Here is a 22,392-nt window from a genome sequence, read left to right as displayed (position 1 = left end):
CTCTGTTACCCCCAAAATCCCGATCTCTCTTAAGTTTTGTCTAGATTTTGTTCTTTTTCTATTATATAGATTACAGAAGGGGAAAAGGTATTTTTTAGGAAAATAGATCTGAGGGTTACTGAAAATAAAAGACAGAATATAAAAGACCACAGTAGACCACAACTCAACTTTGTGTCCTTACAAAATAAAATTCTGTGATTCACCTCCACGGACCCTTTGTTTTAATAAAAATTCTTGTTCCTTTTATGAGGCCAGTTCAACCCACTGTGCTGCGGTGGTGTGCGTTAAAAAAAGTACAGGATGCGGTACTTTTTTTTTAGTGCAGTGGGACACATTGCACCGCGCTGCCTCCAATAGAATTTAAAGTGTTATTAAACCCACAACAGTAAAATCCGTCTGTATATGCAGTAAAGCATGCTTGCTATACTCACTGTGGAACCTAAGGGGTTAATCCTCTGCATTGTGTAAAAAGGTTGTTTGATCCTGTATCCTCTGCTAAGGGGACAAGCTGCACATGCTCAGTTTGGTGTGTATTGCTTTTCTTGGGAGGGTGCATGTAATCAGCACAGGGCCAATAAGCACTTTCCAGACAGAAGGTCAGGGGTCCTGCATCCTGATAGGACAATCATGGGAGAATAAAAACTCCTCCTACAAGCTTTAACCAGACACTGATAGAAGTCACAAGACTGCTTTATACTGCTATTCAGAAAAGGTATTTGGCAGTTTATATTTACTAAAATACTTGTTATGTGTACTGTGGGAGACTAGATATAATGAATATAGTGACGGGGTCCTAGGTTTAGTAGTGAATGTCACCTGTGACTTTTAAATAAAGTTCTAATAAAAAGAAAAGAAAAAAAAAAGTAAAGAGGGCGATGCATTGGGATAGGCGCATTGGCACTGTATACTTCCAGCAAGTGAAAGAGCCCTCATAGTGGGCACTTAAGTGTTAGCATTTAGAGCATATTAATACTGATTTTTGGCAGTTGGGCTAAGCAAACATTGTGAACGGCAAAGATTTATTTTATAGTAATTCTGACCTTGAAGCCAATTATTATATTGTGTAAACAAAGGTGTTGCTTGTGTATTTAAATAGTTACCCAAGTGCCTAAGGGCTTGCATGCAGTGGACGTTTTTACTGGGATTGTACTAATTTTAAAGATACTCCCCAGCCAATGATGAAAATATGGCCCTTGTATAGACTCGAGCATTCAGACCACATGTATAACGCATCTGATTTAGTCTTGGTGTTATTGTTCCAGCCTGTTCATCCCTATCGTTACTTGTAACCTTACCTTCAGGAATAGATTAATACGTTTTGACATGTGTATGTGAATATGGACTCCTTAATTGGAGGCAAGTATCTGTTGGGTTCAGGGATGGCTTCCTTGGCAGCGCGGAGTCCATCCTTGCATTGGTTGAGAGTGAGAACCCTAGTAGGAGGTGTTGAGGGCCAAGAAGGGGGATCTAGGCAGGAAATGAGCAGTGGAGTTGCTGTGTACAGAAAAAGCATGTGCGCTGCTTCTAACTAGTAGTGGGAGACCGTGCCGGGACAAGGTCATCTAGAGCCCAGGGCGAACATGCCAAACTGCGCCCCCCACCTCAAAAAACTGAGCACTAATCCTGCATGATTACACCCTAAGAATAAGTTCAGCCTTCAGCCTCCTCCCAGTACAAATCCGCCCCCATGCTGAAATCCCCCCCCCCCTTCCAGTACAAATCTTTGCCCCCCCCCAAAAAAAAACAATCACACCTCCTAGCACTTATTCTCTACCCCTGAAATTTCTCCTTCAAGTACACATCCTCTCCCCTTACTCCAAATCCCCTCCCAGCACAAAGCCCCCCCACCTAGCACAAATCCTGTCAACCCCCCCCCCCCCAAATTTACCTTCCTGGCACAAATACCCATCAATCATCCCTTCTAGCACAACCCCCCCTCCAAAAAGAAAATTTCCCCTCCAAGCAAAATCCCCCTCCCTCTACCATATCACCTCCTCTAGCACAAATCCCCCTAAATCACCACTCCTAGCACAAATCCCCCCCCCCCCCATCCGCCCCTCCCAACACAGATCCCCCTAAATCAACACTCCTAGCCCCCCCCCATAATTTTCCCTCCTAGAACAATTCTTACCCCCTGCTGCCCCCTCAAATTCCCCCTTCCAAAACAAATCCCCCCCCATCTCCTCACAGCGTACTCCCACCTCACATGATACCACACTGCCCAGGGCAGCAGCCCCTCCTGCCCACCCCTTGTCCCTGCCCTGATGGGAGACCTCATGTGGGAAAGGATCATAGTAATATAGACCTGTAATGCGCCATTTGTGCTAAAGTGTAGGCATTTTGTGTTGTGCATTTTGTTGTCAAAATACCCAAACATCAGCTTCATTTGATTGAATGCAACCGCTGTTTGGCTGACCATTTATCCCCCAGCTCTTCAATCGAGGGATGTCAGGCAGGAGGTAGCTGACAGAGCCATCCAATGCGTGAATTTCATCAGGATGTGGCCAAAATTCGACCCATTTTATTAGGGTGAACATAGGTGAACAAGTAGGATTAGATTTTCTAACCAGTTTCTTCAGCCATTCTGGTCAGATAATGCTAGAAAGGAAACTGTTGCTTAGTCTGGGCTGGATTAGGTGTTTGTTTTTCATATCTGTAGGTTACTCAGAATCCAGGTATTCAGCCTTATGTGAAAACTTTTTTCAAGAGATTGCAACTGTGTCATTTGTCTACACACACATGAATGCTGCCAAAGGCTTGAATTTCTGGTTCCAGGTGCTGTTTTCTTGCTCAATACACAGACACATATTCTGTCTGCAAAAACGTGAAAAGACCTTAATAAACTTCAAAGGAGTAGTGAGATTTAGGGAAGTCTGCACACTGGTCCTTAATGTTACGATTTCCTGCAAGGTTGGAATACTTTCTGCTTCCCTCACTATGATAGATTTTTATATGATAAAATCTGTTCATACTATAAACTTAAAGTCTATAGTGAAATCTTTCTTTTCTTTTTGCAGTTATTACAATATCCATTAAAACACCCTACTGAACAACGTCCAAGAATAAGTCTTTTTTTTTTGTGGATTATGCAACATCCAGTCCTATGGGTTCTACATTGATGGTCATAGAGTAACCATTACTGTTTAAACCTGGTAAGTAAATTATGGTATTTTTCGTTGTTTGAATCTGGTTAATCCTCTTTGCCTTTATTTTATAGATTTTTATAGAATTTCTTCCTTGTACTGCTTTAGGAGGTGCATAAGATTATGGATGCTTTAGTTTTATGGTTGGGTGGTTTTTGTCAGCCAGGAGAGGTACGTTCTCAACAGAGCATGACAAATCCCAGGGATTCAGTAACTATGGTGACCAAAAAAAAGAATGCTGGAACCACAGTCCTTCCAGTTAATTTTAACCTCTTTTTTAATTTTTTACTGGCCAAAAGCTTCAACCAGACTTCCTGCTTTAAACCAGGAAGGTGAAAATGTATGCTCTTCGTTTTTTTAGCAAGGGCTTGAGAACACTCCTTCGTTTCAGGCATTTTTTTGTATGTGGAAAAAAATTAACACTATTATATTATTAAATAATATTATTGAGCCCTAATTGTATTTTTTGTAGAAAGTTTGATTTGTGTTTGGGCCCCTTCATAATAATCTGACTGGTATAAAGGGGTTAAATACTATCTCAATCCCCTACTGAAATCTCATTCCAAATGTCCATTGATCCTCTACTGATGAGGGATAACCAGCATTGGTTAAAAAAGCAAGTTATGTTTTCTGCCGTGTGAAACCCGTTTTAAGGTGTTCTAAAATATTTATGCTGTTTTCAGCTATGCTTAATTTAACTGCTGGAATGATGATCCAAGAACCACTCACCATTCAAAGTGAACACTTAGCTTTTACCCAATAAAAAAGCCACCAGTATATAATGCCATTACATTGAAATTCAAGTTTGTTTCCAGCTGCAAAGAACTAGATGAACAGACAGCTGGAATGATGGCCCCAGAAACAAATCCTTTTTTGGCATGACAGCAATAGTTTACCACTCTCTATTAAAAGTTAAAGTGATTCTAACTGTTAAAATAAAAAAAAAAAAAACAAAAAAAAAACAACAAACAAGCATGTTATACTTACCGGGTCTGTGTAATGGTTTTGCACAGAGCAGCAGAGCAACCCCAATATCTTCTTCTCGGGTCCCGCACCAGCGCTCCTTGCTCCCTCCCCTGTGACCAGTGCCCCTATAGCAAGCCTCTTGCTATGGGGGCAGTAGTGCGTGCTCGCTCCTGAGCCTTGTGGATTCAGTGCCAGCGGTCCCGGCTCCTCTCCCTGCCGAGTGCCCCCATAGCAAGCCTCTTGCTATGGGGGCACTCGAGCAGGCTGGCACCCGAGGCCATGCTCCTGTGAATGCTCATCACCGCTCCCCACCGCACTCTCACCTCATTGGCTCACTGGCTGTGATTGACAGCAGCAGGAGCCAATGGCTCCCGCTGCTGTGTTAGCCAATGAGAAGAGAGAGGCCTGCGACAGCCTCTGCTCTAATGCACATTGCTGGATCAAGATGGGGCTCAGTTAAAGTAGAACTATGGGCAAAACTTTTTTTTTTTTTTTCATTTTAAATGAGTTAACGGAGGATTACAAGTCCTGTAAGATTTTTTTTTTTCGCCATTTGTGTCCCATTGCGGAGCTTTACCCAGGAAGTGAGAGGAAATCCCTGCAAATTAAGGGAATTCCTTGGGGACCCCAGGTCTAGCGTCCCCATCGGAAGATTTCCCCGCTATTACCTTTTTGGGGACAAGCCAAAATTTGGGATTTTCTTTTAGTTTCACTTTCAATGATAATGGCAAACAGGACAAATAGAGAGGGTAAATCTCCTTAACGGGGGCACAGACAGCAATAAAAACTGACAGGCGTTCTAATCCCTCTCTATTCTATCCAAAACTGACACTACTTTAAGTATAGGGGGGGCTGCACCCAGAAGGAAAAAAGAGTGAAAAAAACCTTCTGCCTTTAGAGCCACTTAGCTTCTACTCAGTAAAAAAAAAAAAAATGACTAGTGCACAATACCATTACATTGGCCCAAAAATGTGTTTCCAGCTGTGATGAACTAGATGTGCAAAGAAAGAGAGCACACTGAGGTTAGGCATACAAGACCAAACGTGCAGGGCTTTATTAAGGGGAGGGGTAGTTCGCAGTACAATGGGAGGAACAGTGATGGTGGAGAAAGATATAACAAATGAGGTTCAAACTTCCAGCAATTAAAAGAAAAAAATAGGAGTCTGGAGGCGTCGCCCCATAATCCAATGGCAGTCAATCCAACGCCATATCTGGAGGACAGTTATAAATCCTGCACAATGTGTGAAGCAGTAAAAGTTACTGCAATCCCAATGTTCGAATAGCAGCAAACTGGAGGTACAGAAATACTAGCCCCACCATTCAGAGGTAGCTGAGCTTGTTAATCTGCAGACAGGATTCTGCTTAAATTGAGCTCTTGTCTGTGGCTAACAAGAGAAATCTCATTCTAGTAAGAGCTTGTGGCGGTGAATTTGTTTGTGTCCATCTCTGAAGAAAAATCTTCGGGTTCTGACTACTTTTCCTTATCTTTAACCACTGTTGCTGGGGTGTCTGCCTATATGCTAGGTTTCTAAGTACAGGCTGAGAGAAGTTTCCTTTCCAGAGCCCATGTGTGGGCACAGGAATTTATGGACATGCAGATCAGGTGATTGATTAAAGTGACTGTGAACCCATATTTATTTTAAAATTACAAATATGTCATACTTGCCTGCTCTGTGCTATGCTATGCACAGAGCAGCTGCTATCCTCTTCCGGTCCCCTGCCGATGCTCCTGGCTACTCCCCCCTGCCAAGTGCACACCATAGCAAGCTGCTTGCTATGAGGGCACTCTTGCGGTCTCGCTCTCAAGCCCCACTTTGTGTGTCCATTGACACACAGAGGGTGGCTTGGCTCTGCCCACCACTCCCTCCTTAGACCTCTTTCACACTGAGGCAATTTTCAGGAGTTTTAGCGCTAGAAATAGCGCCTGTAAAGCGCCTAAAAACTGCCGCCTGAGTGTGAAAGCCTGAGTGCTTTCACACTGGGGCGGCGTGCTTGCGGGACCTTAGAAAAAGTCCTGCAAGCAGCATCTTTGGGGCGGCTTGGGAGTGCTGTATAAAGCACTCCCAAAACGCCTCTGCCCATTGCAATGAATGGTCAGTGCTTCCGAAGCGCCGCAACATGGGACTTTTTAACCCCTACTTTGGGGTTAAAAGCGCCCCACTAGCGGCCAAAAAGCGCTGCTTAGACAGCAGTAAAGTGCCGCTGAAACGAGCGGAGCTTTACCGCTAACGCACGGGCGGCCCCAGTGTGAAATTTTCTCATGTGGTTTTGGAACTCTCTATTTTCTGTGTACTATAGAAAAAATCCGGCAACTCGATGCTCCTCTTGTTAATCTTTACTAGCTACATAGCATGGATACAGTACATTTTACAGCCTTTCTGTACTGTATCCATGGTATGTAGCTAATAAAGATTAACGAGAAGCACTGAGTTGCCGGATTTTTTCTACAGTGGACTTTATTGCATGGGGATACGGACACCCCAGCCTGTGCACCAGTCTTCAACATCTTCACTCCAGACGCAAGCGGGTGAACTAGGGTATGTTTTTTGGCTTTCTATTTTCTGTGTCTTTTGTCATTTTTTAGTACGTTATTTTGTCATCTATAAAGTAGAAATCCAGGCTATTACTAATCTTAAAGTTGATGTAAACCCACCGCTCATCATTTATAAACTAATGGCATACTATCCATGTATATGTATATACATGCCTCCTGCATGTAGCCCTACCTTCGAAATATTTATATAAATTATTCCTGCACTACCTTGGAAACAATGGTGCACATGGACAGCTGCAAACACTGAGTGGGATCAAACAAGGCTATGTTTTGCCCTACCTTCGAAATGTCTTCCCCTTCTGCAGTTGGAGCCCTGCAAAACTCTGGAATCGGTGGGCGGGTCTATTGCCCAGCGCTCGGTGGGCGGAATCGTTGACGTCATAAGACTCCCCTGCCCAGTTCTACACTCCCCCTAGCCAGGCAGCATCGCAAAGGCAGAACCTCGCACAGGCAGAGCACGCTCAGGGCCACCATCGATGTGCGCATGTCATCTCCACGGCACCAGTGTTCTATCAGACTCAGAGACCCATCAGAATAGGCAATGGAAGCAACGTTCCGTCGCAACATCCGCAGAGGCCATCTTGCTACACCCCGTACTTGCCTGCCATCATGCACAAGCAGAGGAAGAAAGCAGATGTTAGTCACAGCAGTGGGGGATGTGGCGACACAGATTTCTCTGTCGGTTTTTAGCCTAGCAAAAAAAGGCAAGAGGATTGTTCAGCGCTGGATTAACTCTTCGTGGCAAGACTGGGCGCAGATGACTTGACATCCTCTACTGTACCAGGTAGAAGTCTTTATTCAATTTTTTTTTGTTTTGTTTTGGGTCTACATCCACTTTAAATCTGCTCCCACCCCCCTTTTAGCTCCTATACTAACTACTGTAGAAAAAAAGATGCTTATCCTTACCTATTCAGAGTGCTTTGGTCCGAACATGTGATCTGCTTCCAGTGGTGGCTTAAGGGGCGAGGAGAGACAGCTGACAACTCATGCCCCATAGTAAGCTTATGGGTGACAAAAGAGATCCCCCAACATGCACTAAATAGTGGATGGGCAATATACACAAGATGTGTCGTGCCACTGCTCTAGGTGGGTCCGCTGCTGCAATTCTCTCTACTTCTTATCAGGTGCTAGTTCTGCTTCTCCAGCCATACATGGTATTCACAAATTAGATCCAAAAGTCTGCACTTCTGAAAAATCATCCACTTCCACTAAATGTAAAAAGGCCAAAAAATAACAGTAAAAACACTGTGGGATTAGGGAACAAAATCAACGCGTTTCATGAATGGGGAATCGGCTCATTTTCTTTCATTCAAAAAAAAAAGAAAATTAACAATGTATGGGCAGGCTTCGTTTTTTCGCTTTCGTAATTTGACCAGGAATGATAGATGGTTAAACGATGGGCCTGACCACTGTTTGTCTAGATTTTGTAAAACCCTAAATATTTTCTTCCAAAATGTGTAAATGGCATTTATCCCACATGTGAGCAAGAGTTGACCAATAGCAAGGCATCTTAACATAAGTTAGACCTAATAGAGAGGAATGTTTCATATAGTCTGTTGAGTGAGCTATATCATCTCGTTAGGATTTTATCAATCGGTCTTTATCAACCAGGGTTCTGTAGAATCCCTGGGTTACCTCCAGAGATTGCTAGGGGTTGTTTCAGAAGAGGGGTGTAGAGCAGATTGGTCTCCTGCCTACCACTAATGCAAGGGGTCCCTTCTACACAGAACACCAATGTAATAGATCACTACAATTTTCACTGTTTCTTTTCTGTACATATTTTATTATTTGTTTAATTTCATGATTAAGTAAACCCCATTCTTCAAAAATCTCTTCAACCTAATGATCACACCAATGTACTTTGTAGGTCTAATAATTTTAGTGCGGGTTCCCTGTGACCTAAACACTTATACCTTCTGTTTTGTAATGGTTTAAGAAAGGTGTTCGTACGTCTGCTCTTGGATCAGGCTTGCCTTACTAAGTTTGTGAATGAGGACTAAGCTTTTCTAATAGCTCTCACTCACAATTTGCTATTTATTATTTATTAAATAGGTAAAGTCAAGCCACTGCTGCAGTCCTTCATGTCCGCTTTGGCTACTTGAATAGATATAATACATTTCACAAGAAAATTGATTGTTTTAAGAGAGAAACTGAAGGTGAGCAATGCAGGCATGCGTGCCAGATGACCTATATAATTAAAAGCGTTAAGGGAAGCCTTTGATAAATAATTTAAGTGACAAGTCATGCTTTCAAAGTCGGAGAACGTATTTTAATTAACCATGACTGACTGTTTTATTATGTATAGGAAAATTTTCAATTTGTTCTAACTTAAAGGCAATTTCCAGGAAGAATGGAAACAGTTGAGGCCCCCTTGCTACCAGTACTTACAACAGCTCCTATGGATTACTGTGATTGAGAAGTGCAGTGTTCGATTTTTTTTTTTCCAGTTGATTCATCTGCTGGTAATGTAAGGCAGACAAATAAAACATGCTGTATTCTGACATTGCAGGGCCAATAAATGCCCTATTTGAAACAACACAACAAAAACTTTCTAGTTTTTTCTGGAGTTTAGCTTTAATTTATCTCACAAATTGTCCAAGACTGATAGATATTGATGACAGGTCTACTTTAAAGTGAGAAATACAGGGGCTAGGCATTGCTGATCTCCTAAGATCACTGGTTTCTTGGCTGTCTTTAGCCTAGTTTGTCACTGGTGTGGAGCACGCACAAAGCCAGAAAGAACTGACCTGCATGTTTGTTCCAGGTCAGTGACTTAGAAAGCTCTAAAGCCATTGAATTAATGTGACAGCCAGACTTTTTTCATAAGGAGAGATCAGCAATGACAGCCTCCATATTTCCCTTCTATTGATGATGCCAGCTTCAGGTGATGTCCCATGATCCTCCCAACTGTTAGGTTTCACCCTTGGTGCAGCCTCCCTAATTTGCATACATGGCCTCACTCCTCTAAAGCTGGCCATAAAATAACCAAAATTCTGCTTGTTCATCAATTTTGATTCATCTATGGCTGTTTCTGCTCCACTCTAATGCCCCGTACACACGGTCGGACTTTGTTTGGACATTCCAACAACAAAATCCATGGATTTTTTCCTACGGATGTTGGCTCAAACTTGTCTTGCATATACACGGTCACACAAAGTTGTCGGAAAATCCAATCGTTCTGAACGCGGTGACATAAAACACGTACGTCGGGACTATAAATGGGGCAGTGGCCAATAGCTTTCATCTCTCTATTTATTCTGAGCATGCGTGGCACTTTTTGCGTCGGATTTGTGTACACACGATCGGAATTTCCGACAATGGATTTTGTTGTCGGAAAATTTTATATCCTGCTCTCAAACTTTGTGTGTCGGAAATTCCGATGGAAAATGTGTGATGGAGCCTACAAACGGTCAGAATTTCCGACAACAAGGTCCTATCACACATTTTCCGTCAGAAATCCGACCGTGTGTATGGGGCATAACACTCGCCCCCCTCTCGAAGAGGACTGTGGGAAAATTTTCACTCCAATTGCACATGCAGCCAATCGGCTGCAGAGATGATCAGTGTGGTTCTAACAGTGGAAGAGTACCGTTGCCAGAATACAATAGCGCAGCGGGAAAAATTCCTCCCTCCATCCACCTCCATTGTGTGGATGGGGAAATCCATTCATTTTTATTGATCAGATGGCTGGATGATTTAAAGAAACAAAAACAAAAAAAAAAACGATCCATCAATGGCCAGCTTTAGTTCAGGCCCAAAAAAATTATTTTACTGTGTGTTAGTGAGAATATGACAGGTTCTCTTTATCGCTTTGATGGAGGTTCTTTTGCTCCATGCTTTAACAGAGCATAGTAGTGCATAAATATTGGATTGCCAATTTTAGGCTGCCAAGAAACATTTATTAACTGTTGAATTACACAGGGGAATACTGTTTTAAGTGCATTGGCTGAGCTCTTTCCTCTGATTGCCCATAAAATGAAAACATATTGATTATCTTGAGAGCAGCAGTGAGCTTCTCTGGCGGATATGTTTGTTTTCTTGCCTATTTTCCCACTTGATGCAATATTGAGCCCAGCTGTGCCAGTAAATCCTTCATCCACAAGACTGATGATGCTTTTTTTTCATTTGTGTAATAAAATACCTACTCGTTGAGGTCCGTTAACATGTGACCTGTTATCTCCGAGGGAAGGAAGTTGAACAGGATTTCACTATTTCTGAATGGGTACTGTGAGCTCTGTTTTGTCGTGTTTTATAAATCGGATGCGTGAATATTACAGATTAGAGGAGGAGCCACAGTCCAGACAGTACAGATGTCAGTGTGGAGAGTGATGGTTGGTGGCTGGCATGGAGGTCATGTGTTTTTTTAGATCCAGCCAAAGGTGCGTTCGATCCTAGCCAAAATAAAATCGTATACATGTCAGTACAGTGTGTGTCACAAAGGGAAGCATCACTGAAAAGGATACAGTCAGCAGTAACCTATCAACTCTGACATTGACTGAATGCAAAATTCTATAATAAATAAGCCATATGAATAGCTGCATACCTGTGCCCTTTGTTTTTTGTTTTTTTTATTTTTTTAAGCTAATGATCCACATCTGATCTGGAATACCACATGCCTAAAAAAAAACCCAAAAACAAAGAAATCTGCTAGAGACAATAAAGCCAGCCATAGATGGTTCGAATTCCCGATGAACCGGCTCAAACCGTGAATGGGCAGAGAATGTACCCAAGTTGATCGGCTGATTATATGATTGTATACAATTTTTATTTTGGCTAGGATCGAAAACACCTTTGATTGATCAACTTGGGTACAACCCATCTGTCGCATTTTACATGTATTGCCAGCAGCTATAATAGCAAATAGCAGTAATCACTGTGTTCTCCTGGCGGGGATGGCTTCTCCCGCCAGCAGAACACAATGGTTCCCACTGACTGTGTTGATGGGGAAACCTGTGGTTGCAGGAAAGAAAATCGCTTCATCTGTGGCCAGCTTAAGATCTCTGTAACCATGTCACCATGCACACCAGTGAAGACTGGGTTGTGTAAGTAAAAACCAGACCCACCCAAATTCAACAATGGTAATTGGTAAAGCTCCTAGGAATCTGAGCTGCTAGGGTTCTATTCAGTAAATGAATACAGGGAAGCTGAACTTTACGCTGTTAATCAGCATTAACTATTTTTAATCCTTATGCTACTAGCCTTAAAGCGTAACTCCACTTTCGTGGGGAAAAAAATAGCACTTAAAACAAATAATATAGCATTTACAATTGCAACATAAGTCATATTGTAATTGAATGTTATTAAAAATTTCCTTTACTTTTCAATCTGCAGCTCTGTAATTTTCTGAAAATGCAATGCAATATGGCTACACAGAATGTTTACAGAACACCCCCCAGAAACATAATTTCCTGCTTGTGTGATTGGCTCACACATTTTCTCAGAAGTCTGCACTAAGATACAAGTTACATTTCAGGCATCCCCTGCAACAAAAATATCATTTTTGGTGAGATACTCCCAGTAGCAAATCGCATCTAAAGGGATGCAGGCTCAGCAGCTTTCCTCATTAGAGCCCTGCAGGTGCACAGCTGATTGATAATTATGAAACCACTGCCTTTAGACCCACTTTCCCACATGGATACAAACAAACACACAGGAATTTCTTCAGAATAACAAAAGGTAGGAATCTGCAACAAAGTTTGTTAAAATCCTTGTAGTGTACATAGATCACCTAGAGGGGAATGTTTTTTTCTCAACAAAAGTGGAGTTACACTTTAATAAATAGATAGGAATGCCTATTATATTTACTTGTTTTAAGCATTTATTTATTGAACCGGCCGTTGTCGGCTGGCATTTTTGTCCCATGTGTACGGGGCTTGATAGGAAACGTGGTCACAAAAGTGGACTAAGCCTTTATCTAAAAAATGCCAGTCTGATAACAACCAGTGATGAAGATGGCTGAAGAGGCCATGTTGTGATGTTTCTGAGACAAATTTGTTGGCAAGTTTTGTTGATTTGATCAATTCAGGTAATAGTATGTATCCAATGCTAATGGGGATCTCTGATAAGAGAATAATGGAGACTGCATTACTTCCCCTTTCTATTAAGAATGCTAGTTTCCTGGCTCTCATGCTGACACGTTTGCTTAAATTATAACTAAAGGCAAAACTTCTTTTTTAATTTTGGATAGAGTGGAGAGGGATTAGAATGCTTGTCATTTTTTTATTGCAACCTCACATAAAAGGAAGCCTTACACAATAACCAACCCTGAAAAAACATCATGTTCTAAAACAGGCAAGGACATGTTCACTATATGTTAAACACTAAAATGCACAAAAAAATGCAGATAATAACACATGTAAAAACACATGTTTTGAAATATCTGAAAAATAAATAAATCTACATCGGTTAACCCTCACTCTTTATGAAACAGACATTGCCTCCTTGTCTGCAATTTATAGACAGGACCTAGCAATGGTTATATGTCAGCTATAGTAATTGTTTACTTTTTTTTTTTTAAGTATTGTGATGGGACAATGCCATGTCACAGAGAAAAATTGCATTTAAAGAGCAATTTATGGTAAAAAAAAAAAAATCATAGGCTCTGGAAAGGGTGTCACCTAGGGTTCTCTCCCATACAGCGTGAAAAATTACAGGATCCATGTATCATAGGCAGAAAACAGACTTTTCCGTTTTCTCCACAATTGGCAAGTCCTGATCCAAGTCCAAAGGCCTTGTAGAGTCTTGTGTGGGATGAGTCCTCCAATCCTCCTCAGTGTTTTGTTGGCAACCAGTTCTCCCACTCATTGTGCATCAGTGCAACAAACTTTTTCTTTTGGAAGTGACTGTAGCTCAGGGCTCGGGACTCCCCAGGAGTCCTTGTGGCTGCAAGGGAGCAGCCAGAGGTGCATGTGTCCACAGAGTTTAAGAATTGTCTGTCAAGGAACAAGCAGAGGCCCAAAGCCTAAGGGTCGAAGCAGTAGCCCTGCAAGAGCTAGCAAAGAGGCTGAAAGAAAGACTGATGTGTTATGGCAATAGAATGCTTAAAATCTTCCAAGCTATATCAACTTTTATTTTATTCAAATGTGGACAAGAACGCCCTAAAACAAAGATTTGGCAGGAGGATTGTATCCTTGGAAGAGCTGTACTCGAGCTAATTTTCCCTACGTTTGGTGAAGGATGCTGGAAGATTTGGAGTCCCCCAAGAAGAAAGGGCTATTGACATATTTTGTGTAGCAGGCAAAGAGAATCTAGAGGAGATAGAGGATCCTAAACACTTAGCTGAGATATATCAAGTGGTCTACAGAATGAAGATGGTTGAGAGAGTTGTGGCTGGAAGAATAGTCCCCAAACAAGTGCCCAAACAATCTCTGCCTGTTTATGAGTCTTTTGGAGACCAGAGGAGAGGTCTGTTTGCAGCTGTAACCCCATGAGAGAACAAGAGGCTGAACAGAAGCGGAAATAGAGTGTGGTTTCCCATAGCAATGCTGTGACTCAGCATCCCCATAAAGATGTGTTTGTGCTTCCTCCTGCCTGGTCTTCTATGTGGGAAGCTCCTTTAAAGAAATTGTCCAGTATAATGCTTGACACAAGGAGGTATGATGGGGTGGCTTGTCCTATTTTGTGGAATTCTGATGGAGATAATGCTGCTGGGCAGGAGGCTAAGCCCATTTTATGTGCAAAGGAGTCTTTAGTCACCCCTTGCAATGGTGAGAAAGTTCCTGTTGAACCTTTTAAGGGGTGCTAAAGTGCATGTTGCTTCTGTGGTTGTTTCGCACTGTAGTTGTATGTATTGGATTGCAGGTCCAAGTGGAGCCAAGAAGTCGACAGAGTCCTTAATACCCCAGTGCTCTCAAGTGAAGAAGGCAACATTAACTGCAATAGTGGTCAAGGCGTTCTTTAATGGATCGCTAAAACAATTGTTAAAAAGACTGGCTACTGTGATATGTTAAAGACCCCAGTCCAGGGACCCACTGTGTATTTAGAAAGAAAATTTCCTATGTACAATTCCTTGTATAGTGAGAAGGCAAAGATTAAAAATGGACATGAAAATGTGATGTTCACATGTGATGTGATGATTTATAAGTCTGTGTATAAACCTGAACCACTTAAACAAAATGTGGATTTCAATGCAGTAGAGGTAACCACTGAGGAAAGTGTGCTTTTTTTTTTCCCCCTCCAGTGATGTAAGGTGCAGTAGAGGAGCTCAGTGTGGCAGAACTTAGTGATTGTAAACAATCACCTTGTAAAATAACCCATTCAGTTTAAAACTGAAATGAAAGGCAAAACATTTGTGTATAGAAATAAAAAAAAAAAAAACAATTATACAATTTTTTCCCTTTTTTTTTTTTTAATAAGTGATCACATTCCCTCTGTTCTCAGCTGCATTAAAGCTAGGGGATGGAGAAGCAACAGCACTCCCAGCTTCCCAGTGACAGGCTATGCAGAGGGGGTGTGTCAGGACAAATCTGATCATTGGAGGAGTGCAGGCTGATTTCCTGCAGAGCTAGAGAACTGGCCATGGTGTGTTCTCCTGCTTAGTGTGGTCAGTTTTAAATAGGAAAGCAGAGGGTCTGTCGAACACCAGGGATTTCACACAAAGGAAGCAATACAAAGAGAACCGGATACTTTTCCATATAAGTACATGGTACAGCAGGCACAAATCAGCAATATGAAATGCTGGGGTAACAAACACTTTTAAATTTCCACAAAACAACTGTGGCACCACCCTGCTGGACGAAAGTGTTCCTGCAAAGAGTGAACAGAATGTGCAGCTAGATGGCAAATGAGGTTTAACATTGAAAAATGAAAAGTAATGCACTTGGGGGGGTAAAAATATAAACACAAGTTACTTACTAGGGGGAAAAGCTCTGAGGGATTCCAGGATGGAGAAGGATCTGTGCATCCTAGTAGATGACAGACTTCGCAGTAGCATGCATTGTCAAACTGCGGCAAGCAAAGCCAGTAGAATATTAGCATGCATTAAAAAAGATTTACTCCAGAGATAAAACAATAATTCTACCACTTTAAAAAACTCTGGTTCGGCCACATCTATAGTATTCCGTCCAGTTCTGGTCAACCATCCTCAGAAAGGCTGTGTTGGAACTGGTGAGAGTTAAGAGAAGGGCAACAAAATTAATAAGGGGGCTGGAGGACCTCAAATATGAGGAAGACTACAAGCGCTAAATTCATTCTCCCTGGAGAAAAGACGCTTGAGAGGAGGTATGATAGCGATATACAAATAACTCAATGGTGATCCCAGTGTAGGTAGGAATCTATTCAGTCTCAGGGAGTGTAAGAGGACACGGGGCCACACATTGAGATTGGATGTGCATCTTAGTGAATACAATATACAGGGATATGGGAAATTATTATCTACACGAACACACACCAACACAGGTTGAACTGGATGGACTATTGTCTTTAATCAACCTTACCAACTATGTAACTACCGTGTTTTCCTGAAAATAGGACCAGATATCTTATCTGTAGCTCAAGAAAGAGTTGAAAATTCTGTATTGCCAAACAATGTGTTGAAAAACAAACTCGCATTGGTGGAATTACCAGATGACACCAGTGTATTTAAAGCCCATCTCTGGGCAAAAAAAAGTTTTTACATGCAGTTAACTGCTTGTTTTAGTCTGGAAGAGAGGAGAAAGGAGATTTACTTACCTAATCCTCCGATCCTTACAGCACCAGTCCAGCACCCCCACACTTCAGAGGTTTTGAGTTGTGGATTGTTCCTGATGTCATCAGGCCCAGTGCTGGCTCCATAGACTAGGAACAGTCCTCCGCTGGACTGTGAGGGAGCGGCGTTTTCTGATGGAAAGAAGGATTGGGTAAGTATAAGCTTTCTCCTCACCCCTAGACAAAACGAGCAGTTGACCCATGCAGTGTGGGCATAGCCCCAATGCATGGGAAAACTTTTTTTCTTGCCCAGAGTTGGGAGTAGTCAAGCCAGTTGCCAGCAAAAGGTCAGATGTCAGTGGAGTTGGTGTACTGTAAAATTGCCGCAGGAGCCATCTGATCTGTTTTTTGTATATGGCTGTTTATGGTTTCTCTGGAGCCACTGTCCTGCTCAGCGCTGATGGTTTTAATACTGCTTACGATAATGGAAAGTGCAATGCATTGTTGATTTATGTTTGTTTGCGTCCCAAAGATGACAACCAAAGTGGTGGTAGACCTGATGATCAATTTGTTGTAATGGCTGGTAATCCTAGAAAATGTAATAAGTGGAGTGATTGTTCGAAAGTAGAACTTCACCACCCCACCCTCCTTTCTTTTGGCACATTATATTTTTTTTTTTTTTTTGGGACCAGGTACCTGTTTTTGACCGCACTGGGCTGTACTACGGGTACAAACAACAAATAACATACAAATATGTGGTATCACTGCGATTGTCAGGAGCAGGAGAATTTATTTGTTTGTTGGTTGTTTGGTGGTAGGTTATGGTAGTAACAAGAAATATACAGCTACATTTACAAAATATCTTTTTTTTTTTTTTTTTACTATTTTAGGCCGGTTTTCCTTTGATAATAAAAAAAAAAAAATCAGGAGATATCCATAACTATTTACTACCAAATGAAAGCCCAATTTGTCCTGAAAAAAAACAAGGTATACCGGTAATTTACCTGGATGCACAAAGTAGTTGTGATGATATGTACTTTACTAACGCATGTCAAAGTTGCAAAATGTGCTTAGGAATTTAGATTTGTTTTACCCTTAGGGGTGAAGGGGTTACGGTGAAATGAAAAGGTAAAATTGATACTCCCTTGCATTCAGTGTAAATGTAGTGTTGCATGGATTCATCTGTTCCGTGTTGGAGGAGACCGCTTTCTCTTATACACGTCAGGGCGGCAGTGGCTGAAACCACGTCACTCTATGATTTTCCTAATGGCCTTTTCTCTTTAATGAGCCTAGGAATGCTAGGGGCAGTCTGTTGGAACACATGCGTCATTTATTAAATGAATTCCAGATATATTTTAAGCATAGTATTCCAAATTGCAGAAAGATGCCATCTCTGGGAAAACCTCAGATTTCTATTCATGCCTGGATAATCAATTTTACACATTGTGCTAAACATTTGTGTTGATTCGTTGCTACGGCCATATAGTGACAACTTTCCACATATCCTTTTTTGCTTGTGTTCATTTATTCAGTCTCGGTGTGCTACAGATACAAATAGACAAGGAAGCAGACATACAGCGAGGAAAATAATTATTTGTTCCCCTGCAGATTTTATACATTTGCCCACTTACAAAGAAATGAAGGGTCTATAATTTTCATCATAGGTGTATTTTAAGTGATAGAGACAGAAGATCAACCAAAACTCCATAAAAAACACAATACAAATATTATAAATTGAGTTGCAGTTCAGTGAGTAAAGTAAGTATTTGATTCCCTACCAAGCAACAATAATTCTGGCTCCCACAGACAGGCTACAGTATGTGCTCATGTGGTACACAGATTAGTCCTGTCTTTCTTCCATTCAAACCTCACTATTATGGGCAAGACCAAAGATCTGTCAAAGGACATCAGGGACAAGATTGTAGACCTGCACAAGGCTGGAAGGGGCTACAAGACCATCAGCAAGAAGCTTGGTGAGGAGCAGACAACTGTTGGAGCGGTTATTCGCAAATGGAAGGAATACAAAATAACCATCAATCGCCCTCGGTCTGGAGCTCCGATAAGGATTTCGCCTCATGGGGTAAGGATGATCATGAGAAAAGTGAGGGATCAGCCCAGAACTACAGAGGTGGAGCTTGTGAATGATCTCAAGACAGTTGAGACCACAGTCGCCAAACAAACCATTGGTAACACAATACGCCACCATGGATTTAAATCCTCCAGTGCCCACAAGGTCCCCACCTTCAAGAAGGAGCATGTACAGGCCCATCTGAATTTTACCAATGAAGATCTAAATGATTTCGAGAAGGATTGTGAGAAAGTGCTGTGGTCATATGAGACCAAAATTGAGCTCTTTGGCACTAGCTCGACTCGTCGTGTTTGAAGGAAGAAAAATGCTGACTATGACCCTAAGAACACCAATCCCTACAGTCAAGCACAGAGGTGGAAACATTATGCTTTAGGGTTATTTCTCTGCTAAAGGTACAGGCTGACTTTGCCGCATTGAGGAGCCAATGGATGAGGTCATGTATTGTAAAATCTTGGATGAGAACCTTCTTCACTCAGCCAAAACACCTGAAGATGGATCGTGGATGGGTCTTCCAGCATGTCAATGACCCAAAACATACTGCCTAGGCAACAAAGGAGTGGCTCAAGAAGAAGCACATTAAGGTCATGGAGTCTCCAGACCTTAATCCTATAGAAAATTTTTGAAGGGAGCTGAAACTTTGAGTTGCCAAGCGACAGCCAAGAAACCTTAAGGATTCAGAGAAGATGTGTAAAGAAGAGTGGACCAAAATCCCTTTTGAGATATGTGCAAACCTAGTAACCAACTACAACGTCTTACCTGTGTGCTTGCTAACAATGGTTTCTCCACCAAGTACTAAGTATTGTTTTGCTTGGGGATCAAATACTTATTTTACTGAAAATGGCAGCTCAATTTATAACATTTGTATCATGTGTTTTTGCTGGATTTTTGCTTGATATTCTGTCTCTATCATTTAAAATACACCTATGATAAAAGTTATAGACCCTTCATTTCTTTTTAAGTGGGCAAACTTACAAAATCTGCAGTGTGTTCAATCGTCTTATCCATTTGTGGGGTGGCAGCAGAAGTGAAGGTGGACTGCATTGTTAATATGGCCTGTTCTGTATTCACTCCTTGTATTTCCCACATTTTGCTGAACTTCAGTTGTAAGGGACAAATGCATATCTGGATTTCAGAATGTACTCCCAACTTTCCCTTTTGGCTGTTGCTTGTTTAGTTTTGACTTGTATACAGCTGTTGCTAACTTGATAGATCCCATCACTGAATAGTGTGGTAACCTTGTGGATATTTTTACTTGTCTTGGAAGAATAATTGAAGGGATGCTTATTTGAAGCTACTTATAATGGTAACTCTGAGAATTACAAAAAAAGAACCTCGACGCCATACCCCCCGCAAAGATTAAATGCTTGTAACTCTAGGGTTTGAGGACTAAGGTGTAATATTTATCTTTATACCTTGTCATCAAATACATTGCATTACAGTGTTGGATTTTAAAGCAGTATTAAACCCATAACCAAATAAACCCCAATGGACTGTATTGTGGCTTATCAATCATTAGATGTGGTGGCTGCATCAGTTTTTCTTTGCTTTTGTCTTTTTTTTCCCCCTGTTTTCGTCTGGTGATCTGGCCAGTTACACAGCTCCTGTATTAGTGGGACACAACTCTGGATGAAGGAGCACAGGGACACCTTTGGACAGCAGCACTGGTAATCTGGGGAGAGGGGAGTGCTAGATGTACTAGCAAATGTAGATACAATAGCAAACTGAAGCCAAACTCCAGCGCACTCTTTATTAGCAGTTACAGCAATGATGAGCACATAAGGCACAGCAGACGAATAAATCAAAGCTGATCATTTAATCGCCCCTGCCAGTGTTAAGTGGTTTGTCTTATCCATGTAAACTGATGCATTCTGCTGGAGAGTTTGAGCTTTTGAAAAACAACAAACTTCCTGGCTGATGAAAGAAAGCCACTAAATAGTAGTGTTGCACCAACACCGGTATCAGAGTACAAATACCCTGATACTGAAACCGATACCTTCCAGTTCACATATATGCGAATTTGAGGCATTTTGAACCGCATCCAATTCACATGACGTGAACTAAAAGACTTTTCTATGGAGCCAGTTCACATATGTGCGGGTCGGCCGCAGTGCAGTTTCAAAAAGAGTCTAGTATGATTTTTAGCCCAGTTCAGATGCCATTTCCAATGTCATACACTTTAACAATTTGCACCTGAACTGCTGAACGAAGTCCCCCCAGAGAAGGCTTGACATTGTGCTGCAAACCGGCCCTGCACATATGTGACCTCAATATCACCACACCACCAGGGGCACTAACTCATTTTTCACTATTTTAAAAAAGCTGTCACATGACGAGTCCTTGTGTTAAAAAAAATGGTATCGGTGCATCCCTATTAAAAAGGATACTAATACAACCATCACATCTAAGAATTGGTAAGCCACAATATAATAGTTTGCTTTTGGGTTTAATACTGCTTTAATATACATGAATGGCTGACATTTAAAGGAACCCTTTCATAAGGGAAATACATGAGCCAATTGCTATTGCTGACGACCCTCTGAAAAAAAAAGCCAATGGCCCTCTTCTCTTGTCTCTGGCTTCCATACTTTCTGAGCCACTGTCCTGGCCTATGGAGAAATGGTACTGGGTACATATTTCCGGTTAGAGAATAACAGGTACCTGCAGATACACAAAAATCAGCATCATAAACATTTCATCCACTTCCTAAAAAAGAAGTTCATGTTTTCATAAAAAATTCTGTAAATGCTCTCTCCTGCCACCCATGCCAGCCAGTGTAACAGGCCACACACTTGAAAACATTACTATACAGACCTAGAAGCTGTGTAGCTTCTTAAAGCTCGCAATAGATAGTGGTCATTGGTCAGCATGGACATGTTAATGGGCTGACCAATGAGAATCTCTTCTGAGAAGAAAGAATATATTTTCATTGCCCATATTGAGCAGTGACCGCTAGCCAGCTGTAAGCATAATGATTCTACCCAGTCTTTGGGGTTGTGTAGTAAAGTGTTGTGGGCAACGGGAGATGGCACTTATGGTAGTTAAGTCCAGCAGGAACTGAGAGGAGCAGATGGTGTTGGGAGTTAGTTCACCTTTTCATTTTTTATAAAAAAGGTGAATTTATCCTTGCAGCATTTCTAAAATGCTATACAGGGATGGAGAAGCATTTGATGAGTGTTTGAGAAGCATTTGGATTGACCGCTATTACAGGCATCAGGAGGTGTCCACAGGCTTCAGCACCCACCGAGTATTGCTTGCAGCATCTAAAAGCATGGTCATACAAAGAAATTCAAACGCTTGTCTAAAGCACATATGTGTACTATAGAGATGCACGATTATTTGTTTAAAAAATCTTGATCTCGATTCAACCCCCCACACGATCTTAATCCAGCATTTTCACGATTCATGTAACAAGTGCAGAGCAGTTCCTTGCTCACAACTGTCAAAAAAAAAAAAAAAAAAGCAGCCAGGACATGTTTATGAACAACATTGCTTCATAGGCTGAAAGAGAGATTAAAAAGAAACATTGTATCCTTCTGTTCATTTACCAGATCAAAGTGATGAACTTTGGTCTGCAAATTAGATCAGTTTAACTACTTAAAGACTAAGGCCTCTTTCACACGGGGCAGATCAGTGATGATCCGCCCCGTGAACATCCGCTTGCTCAGCGGGGATCGCTCCGCCGATCCCCGCTGAGCAGGAAGATGACAGGTGCATCGCTGCACGCTGTGCAGCGACGGACCTGTCAGAGCGCCGCTCTCCCCTATGGGGGGATCGGATGATGACGGTCCGTAGTGTCCGTCGTCCTCCGATCCGATCCGAAAACGGAGGGAAAAGTAGGTTTTTCCTCCGTTACACTTTTCGGATCGGAGCGGGGTCGGATGTCAGCGGACATGTCACCGCTGACATCCGACGCTCCATAGGGATGAATGTATGTCCGTTTTTCATCCGAAAACGGAAGGATGAAAAACGGACATACGGATCCCCCGTGTGAAAGAGGCCTAAGCCTTTTCTGACAC

At 41.8% G+C, this 22,392-nt stretch overlaps 1 protein-coding gene across 2 annotated transcripts in view; it reads left to right on the top strand.

The window, feature by feature from the left end:
- Positions 1 to 22,392, top strand: part of OSBPL3 (oxysterol binding protein like 3) — a 320,546-nt gene that overhangs the window by 59,522 nt on the left and 238,632 nt on the right. For both annotated transcript variants that reach the window (XM_073630125.1, XM_073630126.1), the window contains exon 2: positions 3,018 to 3,152. The gene's annotated coding sequence lies outside the window, so the exon portion shown is untranslated. The remainder of the gene's footprint in view (positions 1 to 3,017; positions 3,153 to 22,392) is intronic.

Source organism: Aquarana catesbeiana, linkage group LG05 (assembly GCF_042186555.1).
Source record: "Aquarana catesbeiana isolate 2022-GZ linkage group LG05, ASM4218655v1, whole genome shotgun sequence".
In the NCBI taxonomy this organism is placed as follows: Eukaryota; Metazoa; Chordata; class Amphibia; order Anura; family Ranidae; genus Aquarana; species Aquarana catesbeiana.
This window is presented reverse-complemented; position numbering and strand designations above follow the sequence as displayed.